Genomic DNA, 12779 nt, shown 5'->3' on the forward strand with positions numbered 1-12779 from the left:
TCGTAGCTCATTCTGGAGGGCAGAATATCTGACCATGGGCTGAAGGCTTTCCTGAAGGGATGCAAGCCCCGTGCGTACCCCCAGGCTGTGGGCAGCCGGGCTGGACCCCCGAGCTCTGCCTCACACTTCATCCCCAGGGCACATCCACCCAGCTACAGAGCCATCTCACCTGACACATGATGCGTTGCAAAACGAGCACTGGTGATTTCATGTTAAGGAAGCTCAAAACAGCCTGATGGGGGAAAATGTGTCTCCAGAAAAAGGGTACCATATGTGCCTGCCAAGCAGAGCTGCTCTCGCCGCTGCAGCGAGGCTTCTCGTTACTCATCGGCAGTGAAACACACTGCCAGGCTGGGGGCGAAGAGACATTGCATTACCAAGATTAGACACAAAATGTATTTTACAGGAGGGCTAAAACTAGTCTGAGGGTAATGAATTTTACAGCATGCTGCCTTTTGGAGCATGCCAGAGGGCAATTCCTTCTTCCTGTGGCTTTGTTGTTACCAAGGGAACTCCAAGATCGAGTTGCTGCAGGGGCCCTGTGAGCACCCGGTCACCCCGGGGGTTCAGGTGAGCAAAAGCATGTCTTGCAACAGGGCGAGGAGGGTGCAGGCAGAGCCCTCGGCTGACCAGTGCTGAGGGGCAGCAGCACCTCCACTCCCTACCCGCCCCGATGGCACTCTGCCAGGGGAACCCTAAAAAACCAGCCCACGGGCACTTTTCCGCTCGCTGGGGTAGACCCTCTGGCTGAAGGATTTGTACCGGCTAAAGTCTTCTTATTTATGTCTCTCCTGTGTCGCCGCTCGCCTTCCTGGTCCCCACAGCCACTCCTCCCCTGGGTTTCCTCACCTCCATCCCCACCCACGCCGTGGCTCTGCTGTACGTGCCGTGCCTCGTGGAGGCTCGCAGGAGTGCGGCACAGCCGGCAAATGGCCTTTCCTGAGCACACGGTGCTGAAGGAGGAAGCAGCAGGCGTCACAAGCTGCTATGGGATAAATTAATTGTTGAGGCAAGAAGAAGGTCATTGCGTTATCTCATTGCTAACAGAAAAGTTCAGGCAATTAAGCTTTAAGACACATTGGAGGTACTAGCAGCGATTACAACTGTCAGACAAATATTTTGTGGCAATAAATAACAAATGAACACAGATTTTTACCAGGCTTTTTAAGCTTGGAAGAAAAGGTCTTTTATTTATTTTTTCTTACCAACCTCCCCTCCACAAAAGCAGTCAGTAAATCCAATGTACAAGCCTTTGCTGGGAAGGAGAACCTCTTCAATTTGCAGCCCTGGCGTAAGCTCATCTGTCTATCATCGTACCTTTAATTGTGCCTATTATGCTCAGAAATCACCTATGATTTCATACAAACCATGCAATATAAGGCACAGAAGCGTCAGAGTGTTGCTGAGGAGCAGAGGGAGCTCTGCAGGCAGCATTTCCATTACAAACCGACTACTCCATGGCCCGTGCCAGCTTGTGTTGTGCATGTTAGACCAGCCGGAGCAGAACTGCCTGGTGCAGGAGCCAGCTGCTGTAGCTGGGATGCCCCATGGCCACACGGGCAGAGAGCGAGAATCCCCAACCGGCCAGCCATTGCCCCCAGCAAAGCCCAGCAGCCAGCATAGGGGCTGTGATGCAGCCAGTGCTGCTGTTGGGGGAGGACTTGAGATGCTTTGTGCATTAGGGCTAGCTGTGATCCCTCCTGTAGTGACCACAGAGGGTCTAGGAGCTTCCTGAACACCTAAAAGGCGAGTGAATGTGCTGAGCTTCTCGCCTGACTCTGCATGGCACAGCTGTTGCCGCAGGGAAAAGCTGAATGGCAAAGACCCTGCCAGGCAAGTAAGGATTCCCATCGCAGCGTAGCAGGTATTGTTGAAAAAGCCCAAAGCACGGTCCAGCTCGAGTGCCAGCCCCCTGTGAGCTGCAGAGCAGCCCTGCGCCCTCTCAGAGTATTTTCTGAGACACCCAGAGCAGGGGAGAACCTCTCCACAGCATCACCAGCATCGCTGCATGGCTTGAGCGGGGAATAGTGTGTTCACGAGGCCAGCTGCCTCCCCTCCCTTGGGGATTAACGGCACTCACACATGCTAGTGAATCATTAAGCTCAGGAGAAACAGTTCTCCCGCAGTAATTGTCTTTCTGTTGTGCAGTAGTATCTGCTAATAGTACTGACAGCCTTCACCTTTGCGAGGCTTATAGTGTCAGAATTAGAAAAAGGGTATTCATGTTCCTCCTGATCCTGTGCAGACTTCAGCCTCTCTGGATAGCCAATTTTATCCCAATAAATAATGGGCTTGCTTAGAGATATTATAAATAGACTGATAAGTAAGCATAAATGACAGGGCTGCTATTATAACAGAGGGTTATGTTGACATTACAAACTGATGCTGAAGCTGGACAAGTGATGTTGGGGTCACTGGGCTCCCAGGCAGGATGTCGGTGATGCCCATTGCAGAGGTTCACCTTGAGATATGTCACATTGCTTCAGGATGTATTTCCATAGCTATTCACTGACAGCAGTTTCCAAGCTGTTTTTAGTACAAACAAAATAAAATAATAACGTTTTACATAAAAGACAGTTCCCACAGTTTACAACTGCTGCAAACCTCGTTAAGCCTTTAAGTACTAAGCATTTTTGAAAGCTGGGAACAGTCTTGGAGGATGCGGAGGCCTTGGTGACAGTGGCAGGAGTTGGAGCAGGGAGCTTGGGAGAGCCAGCGGAGCCCGAGGCGCCCATCCCGGGGAGGAGGCTCACGACAGGGTGATGGGCAGAGGAAAGACAGGGAGGGTTACAAAGCAGAGGACGGGGGGACATCTGAACTCCTGCATGGTCACTGTCCGCTGCAGAGCTGGAAGATGCTGCAAACACTGCGGGGCCCAGACAGAGCGGTACCCGAGCAAACCGCGTGGGAGAGCCCATCCAGTGCAGCTGGTCTGCAGGAGCACCAGGACCCGGCCCAGCCTCAAACTGTGTGGCTGGCCGGGCGCTGGGCTTTGGAGACCGGGGAGCGGAGGACACATCTGGCAGCAGTGCCTTTGTGCCGGGGGACCGAGCTGCAGGTCCCCGCCTTGGCACAGCACCGCGCTCTCCCCAAACACAGCGCACCACATAAAAGGCAGCGGCACGTATCGCACAGATAAGACATTTCCTTTCTGAAGCGCTTTATGACTGTAGCGCGGTCAGGCTTCCTCTCACCTCCCAGATGTTACGTGACCTCTGGGGCGACACTCTGCATACCAGAACTGCTGCTTCTGTCCCCAGTGGCGTGAGACAACGCTTGCCGGGAGACCTGAGGTCCTGCGCTGGCCTGACAGACGAAAGGAAGGGTTTGCCTACCCCAGCGCTTGTCTGTGTCCCCCAGCTGTAACAGTCTGCTTAATTAAAAACCCGCCTCTCCCTGCAATCCCGGCATGGCAGGAACTCCTGCTGGTGGAGGGGAGCGAGTCTGGCCGGTCTCTGCGCTCCCCGGGAGAGGCAAGCGGCTCTGCCCACCTTGGGGCCGGGAGAGGGACCACAGCAGGCGCCAAGCGCGGGCCCCCGGGAGCAGATGCCCCCGTAGCGGGGGTCCCCGGGAAGCCCAGCCTCCCCACCCCCCACCTCAGGGGTCTCTTTACGCAAAAAAAGAGGAAAGGTCTTCAAAATAACACTTGAGACTCTTACTTGCTCCCCCTGAGCCTGCTCAGGACTCATCCCAACTTCTCTCCACACGTCCAAGGGCTGCAGATCTGCTTCCTCTGGGCGAGGAGCCCGACGCTGCCAGCTAACCGCTTCAGCCCGGAGAGCCTGGAGTTGCAAGGAGAGAAAAGCCACCAAACCTTCTGTGACTCACACCGAAACCATGAGTTGTCTGCATTTCCAGCCAGGCCTGTAATCAGGCTGGAAAAGGGCTGATCCTGAAAGGGTGGGAGGGTGCCAAGGACCTGGCTGTCAGGGGGGTGACAGCCCGAGCTAGGTGACCCACAGTCCGTCCCCAAGGGTGCAGACCCCCAGGCTGGGGGGAGCATCTCCAAGCAGCCATGCCTGCATTTCCCCCTGCCTGCTCAGGGGCTACTGCTGCTGCAGAAGCTTCAGTAGGTTTTGCTGCTGACAACGCTCCTACCACCTTCAAAATTAGGTATTTTAAGGAATGTGATGTTTCAAAAATTCTGCCATGGGGGTGCGACGTGTGCTGGTGTGGTTACAGCTTAAGACACATCCACCGCGTGGTTACCAGCTGACTAAAAATCCAGCCCTGCTCCTTTGCTGCCTTTGCTTACAGAAGTCCTCCAAAACAGTTGCAATTGCTTTGGGAACGCTGTTACTAGCTCAGAATCTCCTGTCTGCCCACTGCTCACCACTGCAGCGCTACAGGAGCTCCCGCGAGCTCTCCCACTGCACCCCACTGGGGATCAAAGCCACCAGCTCAGCTCAAAGCACTGCTGAGAGTAGATCTTAAAGAGTGTTTCAGCCGAGTCCTAAAAAAAGCTCATCTGCTTTCATCCTCGCTGTGGTCTAGCCGACATCTACAGGCCCCCGGGTAACTCCTTGCAGATTCCCTTTCTCTCTGCTGTATCAAACCGGAATGAATCCTGTCGAAAAGCACATTTCAAAGATCTTGGTGATCTCAGCAGTCCCGTCTCCACTGGCTGGGAGCTGGGTGGCTGGGAGGGAGGCAGCGCTGGAGCAGGGTTCTCCAGGAGCAGGAGCTCAGCCTGGCAGGCATGCCCTGGAGATGCCAAGCACAAGGGCTGTATTGTGTGTCCTGCCTCCTCAGAGACCTGGCTGTCAGCTGGGCTGGGAATTCAGGTGTATTGTTTCCATCTCTGGGATGGAGTTAGCATGCTTGTTTTTTTCTAAAGAATTACAGAAGAGGGGAAACAGCAGTCAGAAGATGCAGTCCTTCAGGGTACCAACATTTCTCTGGAATGGGAAAGAAAAATGCCCAGTGTTATTCTCAGATACCAGGACATCTGTCCCACTTCTGCTTCCCTGGTATGATCCCCTGCACATGCCAGGCACAAACCACCACTGAGCCCAGCCTAAGACCACCTAAGCCCTGTTTACTCACAAGTAACAGCATTAGTAGCAAATCCTCCATCCCATGGAAGGCCAAACAGAGCAGCAAAGAAAAGCCCCAATGCTGCTGGGCAGAGCTGTGTACAAGCATGCACCCAGGGTCAGGTTAGCTCCTGGACACAGACCTCAGGGCAATATGAGCAGTTCTGGCATAGGTCTTTGTTAGGGGACAGAGCTGGGGACCCTCAGCGCCTTGTGGGACGTGACGTTCGGACGGGATGCGTGTCCTGGGAGAGCATCACACGCCAGACACCGGCACATGAGGTCTTCTGCCCAGCACAGCTTGAGAGTGGCCACATCTAGAGCAAACCCCAAAAACCACACGTTGCTGGTGCTCTTCTCTTCACTCTGAGGGGTTTCTGGAGGGTTTTGGCATGGGTTTCAGTTACGGTGCAAACCAGAGCATGACTGCAGCAGGTCAGAAAGTCACAGAAGCATCCGTGTGCAGGATCCTGCCATGAGTGGGGGACTGGGAGTGGAGATGAGCAGTGCAGGGTCCAGCCGCAGCAGCCAGGGCCACAAAGAGCCTTTCAGGGCGGCAGGCGGTGGCTGGGGCTCAGCCCGGTGCTGCAGTACCAGCCTGTGCATGGGCAGCACCACCGGCGCACTGCTTGGCTCTGTCTGTGCTTTGTGCTGGCTGCTGAATCGTCTCTGGCGGATGCGTCGCCCCTTGTTCTCATCTCCCAGGGCTGAAAGGGACCTTTTCAGGACCTGGGGACAGTTGCTCACCTCTGCCCAGTGTTCAGGACGCCCAGTGCTTGTGGCACCTGGCTGGGCCACAGCACCAACACCCATTGCATCTGGGGGGGGACTGCAGGGAGCAGCACAACTGTAAAGCACCACGTACTGGGGCTCCACCATGTGCCTGGGCTCGCAGACAAGCTAAAAACCCCCTTGGGCTGCACGGGGGGAGGGATGAGCAATGGCTTAACACTTACAGCCAAGGAGTCCGGGTATCTGCCTACCGCATTCCCACAACCTCCTCCACACAGGAGAGCTGAGCTGATGCACAAGAGAGCCTTTGCTGCACGCTTGTCCCAGGAGCCAGGGATGCCCTGCCAGCTCCCCTCTGCACGCAGGCACCAGGTGGATGGGAAGGGCCCCGGGGGGGTTCAATCCACACCAGCACCCTGGGGACAGCCCATCCTCCCATCCACCACCCCACAGCCCTCCCATGGCAGCCAGGGTGGGAGCTGGCTGGAGGCGGTGCGGCAAATCTGCTCAGGTCGCAGTGCTGGGTAGTTTTCAGCAGCGGATTAGAGCTAGGTGAGTTCTGGCAGTGCTGGGGTGGGAGGCTCTGGTGTCAGCTGGGCATGGGCCCAGAGCTTTTCAGGGCTGCTCCAGCTAGGGGGAAACACTGCACATGAAAAAGCTGTTCTCAGGGTGAGCCTGCTCCCTGCCACCGCTGGCAGGGCTGCTTCAGATTCCAAACACCTTGGGAGCACACAGCGACTCACCAGCCACGCACACCCACACCCATCCTGCGGCAGGCTGCCCTGTGCCCCTGTGGCCTCCCCAAGATGCCACACTCTCTCGTGGCTCTCCTGCCACATCCCTGTGTGCCTGTCTCACCCCGCAGCATCCCTGTTCTGTGCTCTCCCCATGGCACCCGCACCTCCCACCAGCACCGTCATCCCAGGCCAGCCGAGTCTGCGAGGGAAACCTGCTTTAAAGAACAACATGGGAAAAAAAAGTCTGCCAACCTCTTGAGGTTCTCTTGACGTCCCTGCCAGCAGCTCACCTTCCCCGGTGCAGGGGCCACCAGCTGTTCCTGTGGGTGCATCCCTGGCTTTTGGTGCAGAGCACTCAGAGAGCTCAGCCAGGGATGGTCACCGTCCCCCAGGCACAGAAACGATTTTGGATGGCAAACTACACCTGAGCAAAATCTTTTAAAAGACCCTGTGCACCTGCCTGTGCATTTCTGTCTTCTCTTCAGCATCAAAATGCAGACTGGACACTTGCAGAGCCATGGGGTGCTGCAACACACAGGGGCATCCCTGCACCTGCAATCACCCCCCGGCCCCCCAAATCCCCAGTCCTGAACACATCACCCCGCACAGAGGAGCTGCCCTCTCCCCTGTGCCTGCCACGGCTTCCCACACACCAGTTACCCCCTGCACTGGTGAGCCCCTTGACGCAGATGGATGTCAGCCTGGCACAGCACAAAACCACACGTACTGTGACAAAACACGGCCACTGCCGAGAGGAGCCCGGGAGCCACTTGCTGCCCCCCCTGGGATATTCACCCCTCCGAGCCCCTCACTGATGAATGCCAGAGCACAGCTGGAAGTGAATTATCTGGCCAAGCAATTAACCTGAGGGATCTCGCAGGAGCTGAGAAACAAAGGAAGGGTTCAGAAGGAAGCAAGGGACGAGGAGGAAGCGTTGCATCCCTGGGGGATGCTACCTGGCCGGCAGCAGTACAAGCGGGGCTGGCCTGTGCCATGCCGGGGGTTTGGCCCCCTCTCTCCTGCACAGAACCCCGCTTTCCACGCGTGCCAGTGGCATTGCTTGTGACAAAGTGCTGCTCCACAGCAGGTGAGCTGGAAGAACAGCACGTTGCTCCTTGCTGAGGGATTCAGTGCTACAGAAAACTCAAAAGTAACGCAGAGAGGCAGAGCTGGCCCACAGCATCAGCAAAGGGAATGCAAATCCCTGTCTCCGTGAGATGGAGGGCAATTCCGTCATCTGCACAGGTCCCTGCCAAGCATGGCTAATCCCCACCGAGCAGGCTCAGAGAGGCGGGAAGCAGGGTAGCATCCAGAGGGGCTTCAGGGAAAGCACTGGTGAGCCGGAGGAAAGCAGCTCCCTCTGCTCTTGCTGATCCAGCACCCTCTGCTGTATGCCAGAACCCAGCCAGAGGCACATCGGCCAGCTACAGGGGACAGCAGGGACCTCTCAGCAGTAAGAAGCAGCAGCAGGGTCAAGAAGCGGAGGCAGGATAAGGAGGGAGGGGGTGACCTCCAGGCACCACTGGGACCATTCCCAAGCACAGCAGGTTGAGCAAGAGCAGTGTCAGGGCTGCCAGGAGCACCCTCATCAGAGTAGATCCATCCTTTGCCCCTGAGCACTGCTCCTGCCCTGAGCAGGATCACAGGCTCTGCCCACTGGAAACAGGGATATGTGGGGTAGGGGGGAAGGGAGGTAGGGGTCAATCCAGCCCAGTGGGGCTGAAGATCAGCATCCTCTACCCCAACCCCAGTAAGAACAAATAGCCACAGGCGGGGCTGAAATGGGATCCTGGGCCATGGGCAGGGCAGGGGATCGCAGCTGGGGCTGATCAGGTCCTGATAATCCATCAGGGAGTAAGATCCTTCTCAGTGGTTTTAAACTCATTGCAGGTCCAGAGGTGACACATCAACAATAACTCAAAGCTTCTGTTGAACCAACTGGTAAGTTTTCTGGGTCTCTCCTCCAGACCATACTTTCAGTCTTGTGACAACAAGTACCTTAATTTCATTGTGTGGTGCATTGGATCTTGGTAAGGTTTCCCACAATACCTCCAAGATCTCACAGTAGGAGAAGCAGCAAATACTCACCCTGTTTTCATGGGTACAACAGAAACCTGCTGCTTTCTGCACTAGCAATGCCTAGCCCTGGGTGGGCTGCTTCAGATGCACCGGCAGCATTCAGACTCCTAAGGCTTGAAAAACTGACTGGAAATCTCTGTGGCAACATGTTATCTCGCAAGATTTATGGTCTGTCCTGCTCCAGGTGAAGTAAGAAATACATTGCAGTGATAGCTCTGGATATTACTGCATTTTTTTATGTTAGTGCTCTAATGTTCACAGCTGAAGGATAAATGAGGATGGGAACATTTACACTTTCACCCCTGGCTACAGCAAGGAGCTTTCTGGGGGTTTGGTGTGTGGGTATTCAGGGAGGGGGAGAGCAGGTTCCTGTTACTTCCCAATTTGTGAGTCTGGCTGGAAAATAAAGGAAGGTTGTGCTCTAGGATGAATATCTGTGCAAGCACGGGGGGGGATTTTAATCTTCTATGTCCTCCTTTCCCTTGGGAAAGGCATGACCGCTCCTCAGTGCCTGGCCCCATACGCTGATGGAGAGGTAAGCAGCGAGGGGAGCAAATGCCCCAGGGACCAGCACATTGAAGCTTGTCAGAAATGCAAAGGGAGAACGGGCCGAAGTCCCTGCTGAGTGCTGCATGCGTCTGGGGTGGCTGCAGTGAGGCTGTGGTTCCCAGGGTACAGCTCCTCAGCACCATCCATAGTCAGATCCCAACCGGTTTGCAGGTGGGATGACCCGCTTGCTGCGTGGCTGTGAAACTGGAGCACCCCCACTTTGGGAGAGCTCTGTTTTCCCAGGACTCATGTGGGAGGTGAGGACAGGTCTCCCAAGCTTTTCTGCTAAAGATGTCCCACATCACACAAATAATTACACAATCTTGTGCTAGAGAAGGGAGGGGAGAGGATGACTGAAGGAGCCTGCAGACAGGTCCAGTTCCTCTTCCACTTCATTATGGTGGTAGAGCCCCAGAAAGATAGACGCATTTGTGATTGGGGACAGATGCTGACAAAAAGGCATCTTTGAATAACCACACTCAGTAGCAAACAAAACACTGTGATAGCAAAAATTATTTTAAGACAGCAACCTACATCTTAGCCAGACTCCTTGCCCCTACGCTTCCCACAGACCGCCATGAGCTGCCTTCTGGCTATGGAAGCAGAGCAGCCTGATCTGCAGTCTTCCAGGCAGTCCTGAAGTCCTGGGGCCTTTTAGAAGGTAGAAGGTGGTACATCACTACCTCTGCCTGTCCCTCACTGGTTGCAGGGGAGCTGCAGAATGGCATCTGTGCCACTGCATGTCCCTCTCTGCATGGTTGTGGGTGGAAGTCCACAGTAACGCAGGCCAAGCTGGGACCCCCATGTTTGCCATGGCCACCCTCACCGCTCTGCTGACGGGGTGACAGTGAGCCTGTTCCAGGCACTCAGTCTTTCCAGCTGACAGAGCATGTGCTACCCCAGCTGACAGCCAAAATTAGGGCACATTCACAGCATCCCTTTCACCCACCACCCTGTGAGGGTTGTGACGCTCAGGTGATGGGTGGTGTCGAGCAGGGGGTGGCACTGCCAGCGCTACCTGCCATCCGTGTGATGGGTGTACGGGCTGCCTCTGGCCCTGGCATCTCCTGCTGCTTGTATTCATGCACGGCGAGGAAGAACTCGCTGCTCATTGCTTTGGTGGTACCAGGCTGGCACTTCATCTCACAGAGGGAAGCACCAGTTTAAGTCTGTAGCACCCCAGGGCTGCATGCCAAGCCTTACATCGCTGTTGGGAAAGAGGGAAGAGAAACTGGTGCTGTGCTCCTGAGTGATATCTCCACAGGGAGGTGTCATCAGATCTTCTGTGAGTTATATTCACGACTCCCTTCTTGTTTGCTGGGAAGATACTTTCTTTTCAAAGGCATAGTCCACAAAGTGCCAGCAGATGCACATACGCTTTGCAGCAAGGCCCCTTGGCTTCAGTCCAATCTCAGGACAGACAGGGATTTGACTTTGCAGCTCAGCAACTGAGCCACTCATATATTTAATTGAGTATTTACTTAGTTGTTATATTTAATTTAATTGGGGAAGGCGCCCTGTGCTTAGCTATTTAACACTGCCTGAACAGGAGTGGTCCTTTCCTCTTTTCTGTTTCCAGAGCAGTCTTGTTTCCAAACTGCCAGCCCAGGACCATGAGTCTCAGCCAGACTCATAGGGTTGAGGCCTGGGAGGGAGCCTGGGCCAGACCTCTGCCAGGATGTGGGAGCTGAGGCACAGGCTTGGGACCAGCTCTCCCAAAGCTGTCTGATTTCCTGGCTGTGAAATTATTTTCTGTCTAACTGGGAAATCCCTGCACTTCATCCAGATAACGTGGCAGTAAGGGGTCACTAAATGCTGGTCTCAAATGCAGCATTCATCACCGTCATCACTAGGAGCAAAAAGTTCTGAAGTGGGCAGGACTTCACTATTTCCTCATTAAGGCTCAGAACAAGATGTAACAGCTGTAGTTAAAATTACCCCATCATCTCTGCTGCCTCCCACCTCACAAGCGAAAGTTATTTTAAACTCCAGGTTGCCCAAGGGATGCTGCATGGTGAGATCTGTTGCATCCTCGCCAACAGTCTTTGCCTGGCAAGCAATGTGGGGAGAGCTCTCCCTCCAGCCAGCTGGGATTAGACTAGAGAGCCCAGGCGTGGGCACCTCTGCAGACTGACCCCTCCAAGCTCCCCAGCTGCTCCCGAGGGGGCAGAAGCTCCCACTGAGACAGCTTTGGGAGTGCAGAGGACCAGGTGCTCAGCTAAGTCCTCCTTTGCTATGCTTTTGTTCTTTTTAGTTTGCAAATAAACTTGGTGGACTGAACCTATTCCAGATGCTGCAGGGGCACCATGAAGGCAGGACCTAGAATGCACTGAGTCACAAGGACAGTCAGGCAAAACCAGAGGGGATTAGCTTTTAATGGGTTTCTCAGGGCAAACCCTGAAATTGTGGGATTGCCAAGATCCCAGCAGGAAAACTAGCCAGCTTGCTGCCCTCCTGGCCACATATCAGCTTCCAAACTCTCGCAGTATCAGGAAAACTTGCACAGAAACCTAGGAACAGCCATGATGCACAGGAGCACCTTAGCCATCACCTTCCTATTGTATGTGGCCACACGGTCCCCTGTGAATCACACTGCAGGGCACCGCTTCCGTCACATCTCTTCCAGCCCCAGAGTGGTGGCATGGCTTCAGGGCTCCCTGTAGGCACCTAATCTGAAAGAGTTCAGAAGCCTCCAGAAGAGATGCTGTGTAGATGTGAGTGCAGTTATCACTGTTCAGCTTTATCTTCCTGGCTGGGAATGAATGTGGTACTGCTAAATATCTGCTGCATTTGCTCTCAGGGGTCTCTGAGCTAAACTGAGATAACTCAGCTGCGCACTCAGTCTTTTCCATACCTAACTTCATTGATGCCTGTATTAAAACCCAGCAATGTGTAAAATTGGGAGCTAGCATCCCAAGCAGAATTACATGATTTTTTTATGTTACTTAGCATCTTGGGGTTAAATTTTTAGACTACAAGAACTTTTCTTGTAAAGGCTTTTCTCTGCTGTGTCATCTGCAGCAAACATCGTTATCCAGGTGTTTTGCTCTGCCTTGCGAGTTAGTCCTTGTGCCTGCTGGGTCTCCTGTGGTTCATACCGCTACATTTTGTCCCAGAGAGAAGTTGACTTACTGGAAAATGAGACAATACTCCTCCCTGCACCACAAGATGCAGCTACCACTGCTAGGACTCTGGAGAAGATCACGAAGCCAACAAGACTCTCCCAGGGTTTTATTTTGGATCCGTCAGTGACCTGCTGTGTGCCTGCCTTGCTGAATCACCACCATCCCCCTCCCCTCTTCAGAGCTCAGTTTCTCTTCCTGCTCCCTGGGAATAATCCATAATAATCCTTTGTAAACTGTGGGAGTCCAGTACAGATGCAGGTTTAAGAGCTGTGAATACACAGAGTCCAGGGGTTAGACATATTTGGCACAAGGTGCAGGATACATCTAGTACTGCTATAGAAGCCTTGCACTATCCAACACAGACATGTAAGATGCGGGACTGCAAATCAGCCACCGAATGCGGTGTGTATGCAGGACAGGCATGAACCTCACCAAATTAAAAAAAAACACCACTAACAAATATGAGCTTTTCACCTTAAATATTAAAAAATAAAGAGAGGGAGCCTCTGAATTTTGTTACC

The 12779-nt window shown here is 54.0% G+C and overlaps 1 long non-coding RNA gene across 1 annotated transcript; it reads right to left on the bottom strand.

Moving 5' to 3' along the window:
* Positions 1-1277: 1277 nt before the first annotated feature.
* LOC126039957 (uncharacterized) lies at positions 1278-3789 on the bottom strand. Its single transcript, XR_007506436.1, has 3 exons — positions 3660-3789; positions 3195-3306; positions 1278-2526 (listed from the first exon to the last, which is right to left on the bottom strand). It is a non-coding gene; the product is annotated as an uncharacterized LOC126039957 (long non-coding RNA).
* Between the last annotated feature and the right edge of the window lie 8990 nt (positions 3790-12779).

The sequence above is a fragment of the Accipiter gentilis genome, chromosome 6, assembly GCF_929443795.1.
Source record: "Accipiter gentilis chromosome 6, bAccGen1.1, whole genome shotgun sequence".
In the NCBI taxonomy this organism is placed as follows: Eukaryota; Metazoa; Chordata; class Aves; order Accipitriformes; family Accipitridae; genus Astur; species Astur gentilis.